Source organism: Halyomorpha halys, unplaced genomic scaffold (genome assembly GCF_000696795.3).
Source record: "Halyomorpha halys isolate HHAL.00 unplaced genomic scaffold, Hhal_1.1 Scaffold535.1, whole genome shotgun sequence".
Classification (NCBI taxonomy): Eukaryota; Metazoa; Arthropoda; class Insecta; order Hemiptera; family Pentatomidae; genus Halyomorpha; species Halyomorpha halys.
The window spans coordinates 479764-490936 of NW_027105174.1; the positions used below are offsets into that span (position 1 = coordinate 479764).

General features: G+C 29.8%; 1 long non-coding RNA gene across 1 annotated transcript in view; it reads right to left on the minus strand.

Moving 5' to 3' along the window:
• LOC136796186 (uncharacterized) overlaps positions 1–10608 on the minus strand; it is a 256981-nt gene extending 246373 nt beyond the window's left edge. The window contains exon 1 of the long non-coding RNA XR_010843888.1: positions 10570–10608. This is a non-coding gene — a long non-coding RNA (uncharacterized lncRNA). The remainder of the gene's footprint in view (positions 1–10569) is intronic.
• Between the last annotated feature and the right edge of the window lie 565 nt (positions 10609–11173).

Sequence of the window (11173 nt, forward strand, 5' to 3'; positions counted from 1 at the left end):
TTTTTTCTGGTTTTAGTTTGGAATTTCGGTTTAGGATAGGATATAGCATTGTTAACCTTGCATAGGTTTGAAAGGTGTTCGGGAGAAGATATGAAAATTAACAATACCCTCAAATGATATACCAAATGCCACGGATTGCCTATTTAACTAATAGGAAGATAGTCCAGATGGCAGTCAACAACGTTACTAAGTAGTAAAACAAGATATTTAATAATAACTGACGTTTCGCCCCATTATGCAGGGCTTCATCAGGGCTGAGTGTAAATACAAAAGAATGGATGGATGAATAATTAACGTTAACATGAAGCCTAATACATCATATAACAAGTGAATTTGAAATGAAATGAAATGAAATGAAAAAATAACTTTATTCTTTGAATTTATATATATAATAAACAAGACATACGATGTTCATACTAATACTTTTCATTTTTATGATTATGGGATGAAATATAAATATTAATGCTGTTGAGTGGTTAAGTGGTCTCTATCAATTTAACACAAATTTCTTGATGTATTAATTAAGACATTGCTATGGGAGTATGAAGATTAGAAGTATATTTCTAAATTTGAGTAAACTTAGGTAGTTGTTTTCAACACAAAGTTGGTAAAACAAAATTAGTTATTCAGCTGTTACCAAAAAAGAATCTTTAGCAGGCTTTGGACAAAAAAAAAAAATAAAAAAAAAACAAGGGCTGATATATAGGACAACTCCCAGCCGAAGGGACAAAAAAAATTTCCCTACTTATCCCCAGTTCCTTATCTCTGTGGAACAGGAATTTTAAACCCCCCTCCACCCTACCCACCACGGAAACAGTGCTGATCCCTCCCCTATCTAGTTCCTTCATTAACATTAAATTAAGATCAGATGTACCGATGGCATCAGATGTAAAAACGCGATAACTTCAACTGTGAACTGTAATCAAATTTTAAACATATCATTTCCGCAAGAGGGAACGTCTCAATAAAGGGTAAGTACCAACTCTAACCCTTCAAATGAAGTTTCGGGGTAACTTTACGCTCATCATCTGATTTAACGTAGCGGAAAAACACTTGGAATATGGAAGGGGTGTTGATCTGCGCCGGATTAATTCTTCCAACGTAGCTTTAGAGTTGCTAAGAAAACACTCTTACAAAAATCTATAGTAAATATATTGACTAGTAATTAATAAATCTTCATTCAAGTGATTCGCTATGCATTTTTAATTTTTTTCAAATTTAATTTTAAAATACTACGTTACGCTATGAGTAAATAACGATTCTGCTAACCAGAATAATAATATTTAGAAAAAGATATAATAAAGAATAAAAACTGTTCATCTTAAATTATAATTCCCAACTTACCTTCGAATAATCATATGAAAATCAATGTTTACTGTTATTTTTATATCTAACGATATTTCCCCTTTTACATAAATTTGTAATAAGTCTGTTACCGATGTATTTTTGGATTGATCATGTACAAACAGTGGTTTCCATAAAACTTAAAAAGTTTAAAGAAACTGTCAGCCAAGAAAAGGTTACAAAAAATATAAACCTAGGCAAAAATAGGGTAATATATCATCAGACGGCGTGATTGTTGATGATGGTTGAAGGATATTGGAAGCTTAGTGAAGGTTGGGTTGGAGTAGCAGTAGATTATTATGATCCCCCACTCCCGAAATATTTATGATGTGAATTAAAGTTAAAACTTGGCGCCATGATAAGGTCACATGACTACTAGCATAGGTACAGCGATCTAGCGGATATTTTATGAAACCGAGGCGCCACTACTGCACTCTAGTGAACAGTGATCCTATAGCGCATCCCCATCATTTTACTAAAGTAAGCAAGAAACAGAACAGAAGACAGTGGTAACGTTCTACTCAAGTGAATAGTGAACTCTCTTAAATTAGTGTATGTACTCCACATCTCTTATTTACTATATATGTCTTTTCCAACACCCCTTATACTCCAGTGAAACTCAATAAAATTAAGACAATTTTGATTCACAATTTCCTTTAATCAAACCTTATATCAATATTTAATTGGATCTCGAAGAAAATTTGGGATTTGCAAATTTATCATACATTTCTGATTCCTTAAAATAGTTCAGCAATGTTCCTTGAAACAAATTTAAATGACAAACATCAAAATGATATCAACCCTTCTATTTCTTGAATTGTTTTGGATTGGTTATCTGAAAGTGGCTACACAAGGGTGTGTGTAGTTACTTAGCGCAAGCATTACACTTGCACAGGGCACAATTAAAACATAAATGCTCAAGCATTACTGGGCAAAGTGATTAATTCTTCACGCTTGAGCAAATGCACCTTAACTCTAGTCAATTAGTCTACGAGTATTTCAGACTGAATGTGTCGATGTTCTTCCTCTCGTATAAATGTTGAATGATTAGTTATCTATAGGTGCCGACAAAGTAGGTTATTTTGCACTAGATTTTAGTAATATATTTTAAGAGAGTTTTTTTATTTTTTTTTTATTTATTTTTTTTTATTTTTTTTATTATTATTATTTTATTTTTTTTTATTTTATTTTATTTTTTACTTATTTATTTTATTTTAGTATGTATGAGATCATTCATCAATATTACCTATTGCCCACAACTGTGTGGCAGATTGAAATATCTATCAATAAATAAATCTATCAAAAAGATTTTAGTTTTTTTTTTTTTTAATATTTTGCATTTTATTTTTACAGGAGTTAAAAACGTCTGACCTTTACCGCAGCTTACTTAGAGTATGAATGAAAGAAAAAAGCAGTAGTTCACACTCATATCTATATATGTTTGATTTATATATATAATTAATATTTCAGTAAATATTAGTAAAATTAATTTTATAAATTCTCTAAAAAAGAACGATAATTCTTTTTTCAAAAAGATATTTTTTGAAATTTATATTCAATATGAATTCCGACCAAAATAATCTAAATTAGATATATACTTTTAATTGGTTTGAAAGCATCCTATTAAAAAAAATGTTAAAATTAAAAACAATAAATAAAACATAGGGAAACTTAGAAACATAATAAATGAGAGCAGGTTCATACAAGCTAAGTATTCCTAATTTCTGATACAGAGTTATTCGCAGTGACTTTTCGGAAATTTAGACTATGTTAGATATTAATAATTAGAACTGATTATTCTCTCTAAATCACAAATAGAATTTGAAGAGCTTTATCACTGCACTTATCACCTTTGTACTTCGCTAAGAAGCAGTCTAAAAACTAAAGTTTAGAGCGCATTGTTAAGAAAAAACAACAAATGGAAAAAGGAAAATGCAAACTTACGATTATTTTTCAACTGAACTCTGCAACTACAAATCAGAAAGTAAAATTATCCTCTTTCCATCCCTTTCGCTTATTTCAGTGCCACACTAAGAAACGCGAAAATATAAACGTCTGTTGAGATATGTTATCCCTTAAGGAGCAACGTAACCCAAGTCTACAGTATGTAAGAAAATCATGATTAATAAAAAATAAAAATTTTTTATTTGTTCTGTAATTAATTAATGAAATATTTATATGATACAATAAAATCGCGAGAATCGTTTTAAAATGATTTGGAAGTTTTAAAATAAAAATAACATGAAAAAATAGCAAACAAATCTTTACTATCAGATAATGATATATTTAGGGACAATATACCAACAGGCTCTCTTTTTCAAACTCAATCCATTGCTCACGGCTTACGGAAGATCCAGCGAACCATATACAACCCCAATGTCAGCAACCCCCGCCCCAAGGAAATGGAGCACAGAGATACCTCTCCCCACCCTTGGGCTCCATCAATATTAAATCAGGATAGGATTGGTTGAGATATCACTTGGAACAACTGCCATGCCACTTCAATCAAGGGGTTCGTTAAATTATTTACACCGCTTCGAATCTATAGCAATATCTTTCCTTGTTTGTGTTGCTGAAGTTGAAATATTAAGAATTTTACTTCGAACCTCTTTTTGTACATACATGTAAAAATGAGAATAAAAAATAGACATCTGAGAGTTCTTTCAGAGCAAGCTCGTCAGCCAGAGGCGTCAATTCCTCTAAAATTTAACTAGGTTCACTAAAACTAACAAGAACAAATAATAATAAACTTATAATCGATGGTTAATAATAATAATAAAAATATTTATCTACTCTCAGACGAATTCCTACATAATGATAATACAGAAAATAAAAATTAGACTTAAGTGTCTTAGTGTAAAAATTAAAAAATCAACAAATGAAATAAAAATAATCAAACAAAATGAATAATATTCAATCAAAATCTACCTTCTTATAATAAATTGAAAAAAACAGCTGATACTTGACAAGAAAGAGCGAATAATACTAAAAGCCCATATTTACAAATTTTAAATGAATTACAGAAGATACATTTACAATACAATAAAGACTAAAATGATATTATAATAATAGAAGGTAGAAAGCAATAAAATCAACAAATAATGATCAATTAAAATGTAGCTTCTAATAGTAAATTGAAAAAAGAAAAAAAAAATATTGCAAACATTAGCAGCGTATGATGTTAAAAATCCATATTTACAATACAAAAAAAATGTAATATATAAAATAGTAGTCCAGTTAAATGTGTTAAAAAAACGAAACATAATAAAATATTCTGTGAATTTACAAATTTTTGTTGAAGATCAAAACTTTCGTTTCAATTCTTTTGGAGTTGGATGGATAGATAGTGAAGGAATAGTTGGGATTTGTAGCTGGAAAGGGTACTGGAGGGACAAATGAAAGTAATTAACATAATACAACAATTAGATTTCCTTAATTTTTTTTCAGAAAAGATATTTATAAATTAAATTTATGGCTCTCTGTCACAATCAATTACGATTCAATAATTTTTACTGTTCACTGCATTACACAACTATGCGACAGCACTGATTTATAAGTCTATGCCAATATATAATTTAAAAGAAATAATCACAATCGTTTACAGTCTGAAATATTATTTTTAGTGAAATATACATTTTAACGCTAAAAGCCAACGTTAGCTTTCCATTACCGCTGCCCTAGAGGTAAAAAGAGTTTAATTTGGAGCGGGATGGAAGCTGACAATATTGGAATTGGGATGTCAGTCAGCCGAAACCAAATTATATCAAAAGCCTTACTTAACCGACATCAACTAGGTAATATTTAATGAGAGACGAAGGGATCATTAAGATTATTAACTCATACCATCGTGAAATGTAGATGTAGTCACATCACTCTTTAGTCAAAGCTCATGATGTAAGGTTGTTTTTGTTTTTATAAAATAAAAGAAATTTTTCTTCTTTATTCTATTTGAACAACAAAGGCTTTCAAAAATCAATTCTGATATAATAAATATATGTTATATTAACAGTTCAATCTGCTACTGATTATTCAAAATAGCTGTTGAAATTAACAGTAAAAGATATTTGTAAAAAAAAAAAAATAATAGTTTTTTTACATTACATTTCAATATTTATTGATTCACTTATAACATATATTGAATGAGAAAAATAAGAAAAAAAACTGGAGAAAAACTTCCATAAATTCAATTTATTCATTTTCAGGGATTTTTTTAAAGGACTCACGTCCAGAAGATGCGTGAAATATTCAATAACTTACGAAATATGTGACGAGTTTTCGCAAGCCGCACAAAAAATTCCGTGAAATCCAAGCAAGAAGAAGTGATGATGTTGGATTAAAGAAAAGAATATTTTTTGATAGGAAATTAATATCTGAACAAATCCTTTCACGGCTTCTTGTATTTGATATACAGCTATTGTTCAGACATATTGTGTAATTTATTTTGACAAACTTTTTTTTTTAATTTCAAGGAGTCAGTCCGCCGTTTCACATTATTACAAGACCCGGAAAGAAAAAAAAACAGTTATCTCACCCCAATTTTTTATTACTTTAATGAATACTATGTATAATTAATTGTCAAAAGTGATGAGTCTGTCAAGTATAGGTAGGGGGAATAAAAAATAGCGGCTGTTTCAAAACCTTAAAAAAACATTAATTTTGTATTCGGAGCTCTATATCCTGAAAACTACCTACAACACTTGAAAATCTAAAAGAACATTATTTAACGAAGAGTAAATTTGCTGAAATATTAGTCTTGATAGAGCTATTTACGTCCAACAGTTCTCGAGATATGGCATTTTAAAAAGTAACATTTCATAAAAATGAACTGAAATATCAGTAGTTAGTTAATTTATTTTGAGAAATCTCAGGAACTATGTAATGTACAGATGTCTATTATTAATCAAATTAAAGCTAGTTTAATATACTATAAAGTAGTATATGACCTTTACCTTCGTAGGAATAGTATTTTCATGATATTTGCTAAAATAAATTGATTTATAGTTGTTCGGACAATAAGTTTGATTTATGAAAAACTTTATTTCAGAAACCATTGAATTTATAGATGTCTGTCTGCACTCCAATTAAAGCTAGTTAAATTTAATATAACATAGCTAATAATTTTTATCTCTGTAGGAGTAGTAGTTTTTATGATATTTGACACAATATACTCACAAAATGTTAATTTCTAGTTGTTCCTATAAAATGTTGGATTTTTGAAAAAATATATCTCTAAACCCATAAGACGCACATATGTCTCCCAAAACTAAAAATAAAGGAAATGTCACTTACTATAAAGTAGTTTCTGACACTTATCTTTGTAGGGGTTGTAATTTTTTTGATATACACATATGAATATAAATTTAGCAAATGAAAATTTGTTCTGATTGTTGCAACTATAAATCAATTTATTTTAGCAAATTTACTCTTCTTTAAATAATGGTCTTTTATATTTTCTACTGTCGTTGGTAGTTGTAAAAATATAGAGCTCCCAAAAAAAATTTATTTTTTTTAACGCTTAGAAATAGCCGCCATTTTTTATTCCCCTACCTATACTTGGCAGACTCATCAATTTCGACTAGTAATTATACCTATTTTTCAATAAAGTAATAAAAATTTGGGGTGTAATAACTGCCTTTTTATCCTCTTGGGCTCTTGTACTACATGTATCAGTGTTTCGTATATATTAGTAAGGTCAATTCAAAATGAGTGTTTTAGATATTTATTTTTTGCTTTTAGAAAGTATTTTTGAGATGTATTTTGTTTAATGGTTTAACTTTACGCAATTGTTGCCAATGCCTGTCTCACCCAGTGTTTATGTATAGAAGCCATCCACTTAATTGTATTTTAGTGATTAGATCATTATTTCATTATCAATATGGATATTGTTTATTTATTTATAGTTATTTATTTGTTTCATTTAAAAAAAAATGTAGTAGATGTTAAGACTACAAGTTTGTCCGTTTGATTTTTCGAGAATATTTTTGCAAATATGTGAAATGCTTCGTAATAATTTTTGTTTTCTGCAGTAAATGCCTAAGCCGTGTTGTGATCGTGTTAGCTTCCATCCTTGTAAATGTCAAAAGTGTCCTACTGGCTACTGTGTACTACACATTCTCTCCATGTACTGCGTCAGTACGGCATGTATTGATGGGAGTGACCATTGTCCAATAGGTTGTCCCAGTATTGTCATATGACAAGCGTCTGCAACCCATTTCGTGATTTTTTATTTTGTTTTGTGTATTCCAAGAAGTTCATTTATATTATAGCGTATTGCAAATATATCTGTTAAATCACAAGAAGCATATACGGTATGGTATTTAAAGTTTTGTTCATACTGTCCAGTTTAGTTAGGGTGGCCTGTTTCCAGGCGTCTGATTCCCACAAAGGAATAGCTCACAACAGTTCCTTTGAATAAAACTGTTTGAACGCCGGTCTTTGAAAAGACACTGGAATATTGGTTCCAAAGCGACGGGTTATGGAACTATGGGTAGCTAGCAACTGCACCATAGGGTCATTGGCCATTATTCGTAGCAACTTGAGGTAGATGGGCTCCTCCTGGCTGGTCGTCCGTGCTTTTGCATATAATAAGCGCCTGAGGAGACCATGACTTGTAGAGAATTTTAAAATCACATTGAAGTATTTCCATTGATGTTAGTCTGTTGTATCTGCGACATGGATGTTAGTAACGCTAGAATCGTTTTGGTTCTATAAAGTTTTTAATGCCAAAAACATAATATTTATAATGTTGGATATAGTTCCATCAATGAAAAACAAATACTATTACACAACTCAATTTAGTAGTGCAAGAATCACAAACTTTATACTTCAGCTCCTATTATATGGCCTAAAAATTATTAACTAAAAATAATAAACAATTTTTTTTTTTAAACTTGGACAATGAGTAATAGTGGTAATTTAACACATTCATACCAAAAATAAAAAAAACAATAATAATAAATAAAATAAAATAAGTAATATATATACAAAAATAAATAAAATCTCTATGTGTATACAAAAAGAAAAATCAAATGAACATAACCAAACAAAGTAAAATAAATTATATACAATATTTACAATTCCCGAGCCCACTCTATCCCCCCTAATATAAGGGATAAAGCAGAGACCTTGGAGATCCCAGCACAGCACACCCATTTAAACAAAACAGTTGGTTAAACAATATTATATAACTTTCAGTATGACAATATTGAATGTTAAAAATTTTTTTTTTCCTTTAATGATTGACTCCACATATCCCACCACATTGTTGATAGGAAATTGTTTATACTGTAAATTTTTAGTTTTCATTTAGTTACTTTAGGAAAACAAAAAAAAAATTAAAAATTGGGACAAACGTAAAACATCGATGTTAAAAAAACATCGGCTTAAAAACATCGATGTTTTACCCTAAACATGTTTTCGAAACATCAACATCGATGTCGCATCCCTACTTCCTACTGTTTCAAAACGAAAGGCCCTATTGCTTAGTGACTCTCCACTTAGTGTCTACTGTATTTTGCCTATTACTATATCTTGGTATTGTTCTCATTAAAATCTAGACCAATCTTCTTGGCCACTGTATCTAGTGCTCATGCTCTCCAGGTATCTCCTCATAATGACTGCACATTCTGGCTAAAAACTCAGGTCATTTTTTTAAAAACTCACTTTACTTTCCTGATTTAGTCTTGCTCTATTAGCGACAGCTTGTTATATTGGAAGACGAGTTATTTAGGACCCCCTTTTCTTAGGCCGCTTTCCACTTCAAATGGCTCTGATACTCTACAGAACTCAACCAGGTAAGCTGTACACGCCATTATGATTTTACTGATGGAATGTATTCGGTAACCACAGTTCATGCATGGTCAATGTGCATCTGCTTCATACAATTGTATCATGGGATGCCTTTTGATCAATACACAACTTGAACGAATTATTAACCTCAATATTTCGCTTAAAAATTATTTTAGGCTTACTTATACACTGCTTGACTAAATAATTAAGCCCAGGTACTCATTTGACACAAAATTTAATGCTCCTTAATTTGTTCAAGTACATCAAGATGAATCAGTTTAAGATAAATATGCGAATACCTAAATGAAATCTAATTCTTCTCTTCATCTTTATGCTTTATGACTTTTTATGATTTCATTTTTATTTTGTATTATAATCTAAGGCTCTAAAGCCTGTAATATTATTCTAAAGGGATCAATCCCAGAATAAATAAAGAATATTATTATTACTAAACCTTTCCGAACTTCCTCCTACACAGAGTACACCATTAAGAAAGCCTTCCAGAAATCTTCGAAATAATTTTAAAAACAGCAATTAATCATCAAAATTAGCAAAAACGAAGGAGTTATTATTACTAATATCATCCCCCATCACAAAATAAAAAAAAAAAATTTAAATAAGGTTAATATATCATTCAAAAAATCTGTTTAATGCTTACCAATAAACGATTATTTTTGAAACATCAAAACCTTAATATTTGACAAAAAAGTGATGTCTAAAAATCAGCCGTGCGCATCTCACAACTTTCAGTTGTACTATGGATTGGGGTCGGAAGTGAACGTGTGCTTTCGGCTACTTCCGGCGTCACAGTCAGTTTTAGTTGGTTGCGTGAAAACCATTTCTTCGTTTAGTTAATTATCAAATTGTTTAGAGGTTTATATTTGTTTATTTCTAATTACTGCTAATAATCAGAGATAGTTGCTTATTATATATAACAAAAATTTAAGGTACTTCAAGGGAAGTTATTTTGAAAATTCTATATTTAAGCCCTGCCATACTATTTTAATAAGACTAAAACTAATTTGCATTAAAGATCATTTGATTGTACATTAATATACCGAGTTTAGTTAAAATAACTGGAACCATTTTTGAGAAAATCGAATTAATGTGAAAAATATAGTGTATAAAGTGTCACTTTTTATCGTGATTTTATCGAAAAAGTTGCTATAACGTTCAGCGAAGATACCCGTCTTGAATTTGAACCTTCATGTATGATATGAGATAACGTTTATATGACTCGCGGCTACAGTGTAACAGAAAAAAATTTTCTGTCCAGCCGGATTCGAACTCGGGTCCTTGGAGTTAGTACCCACGCGCCTTACCCCGGGGCTACCCGCGCTCCCGAAGAGCCAAATGTTTATATTAGTTAATTAAATATTAATGGAAATTAAAAGTAGGCTAAATTTAGAAATTAGTAAATTGCAAAAAAGTACTTACGTTTAGAGATAGTTGACAGCTAACACTGCAACAACAGACCTAGAAGAAGATAAAGGTATATAACAATAAAACAATATACCAATATCAAAAATAACTAATCATCTAATGAATTTATTATAAAATACTTAATTAAAATTATATTATATTTTTTAATTCCGTTTTTAAAAAATAACATTTGGACGAATCGTTACTGATATAACTTATACACGGTGATATATTCTTGCACGGTGTAATTTTTAAGAATTGAAATAATATAATTAAAGTATTTACACGCAGTACAAATTTATTTGGGTAGAACGTGATTTAAAAATACAAAACACAGCCGTCAACTTATAAAAAATATAAACAACAAAAATAAAAGTTTCTACTTTCAGATCTTAGAAAAATTATTTACATTTAATTTTCTGGTTGCTTACAGTTTACTCCCAGCAAATTTGGTTTTCGCGCATTTCCATATAGCGTTAATTTTTTTACTGGTGAAATACTAAGATTTATTATTTGACAAACCTTTACTATAGATATTATTTTTAATTAATAAGTTTAGTTTATACTTACTTTCTACCTAATTAATTTCATACTTTATCAATAAACGTTTCCACTTTCT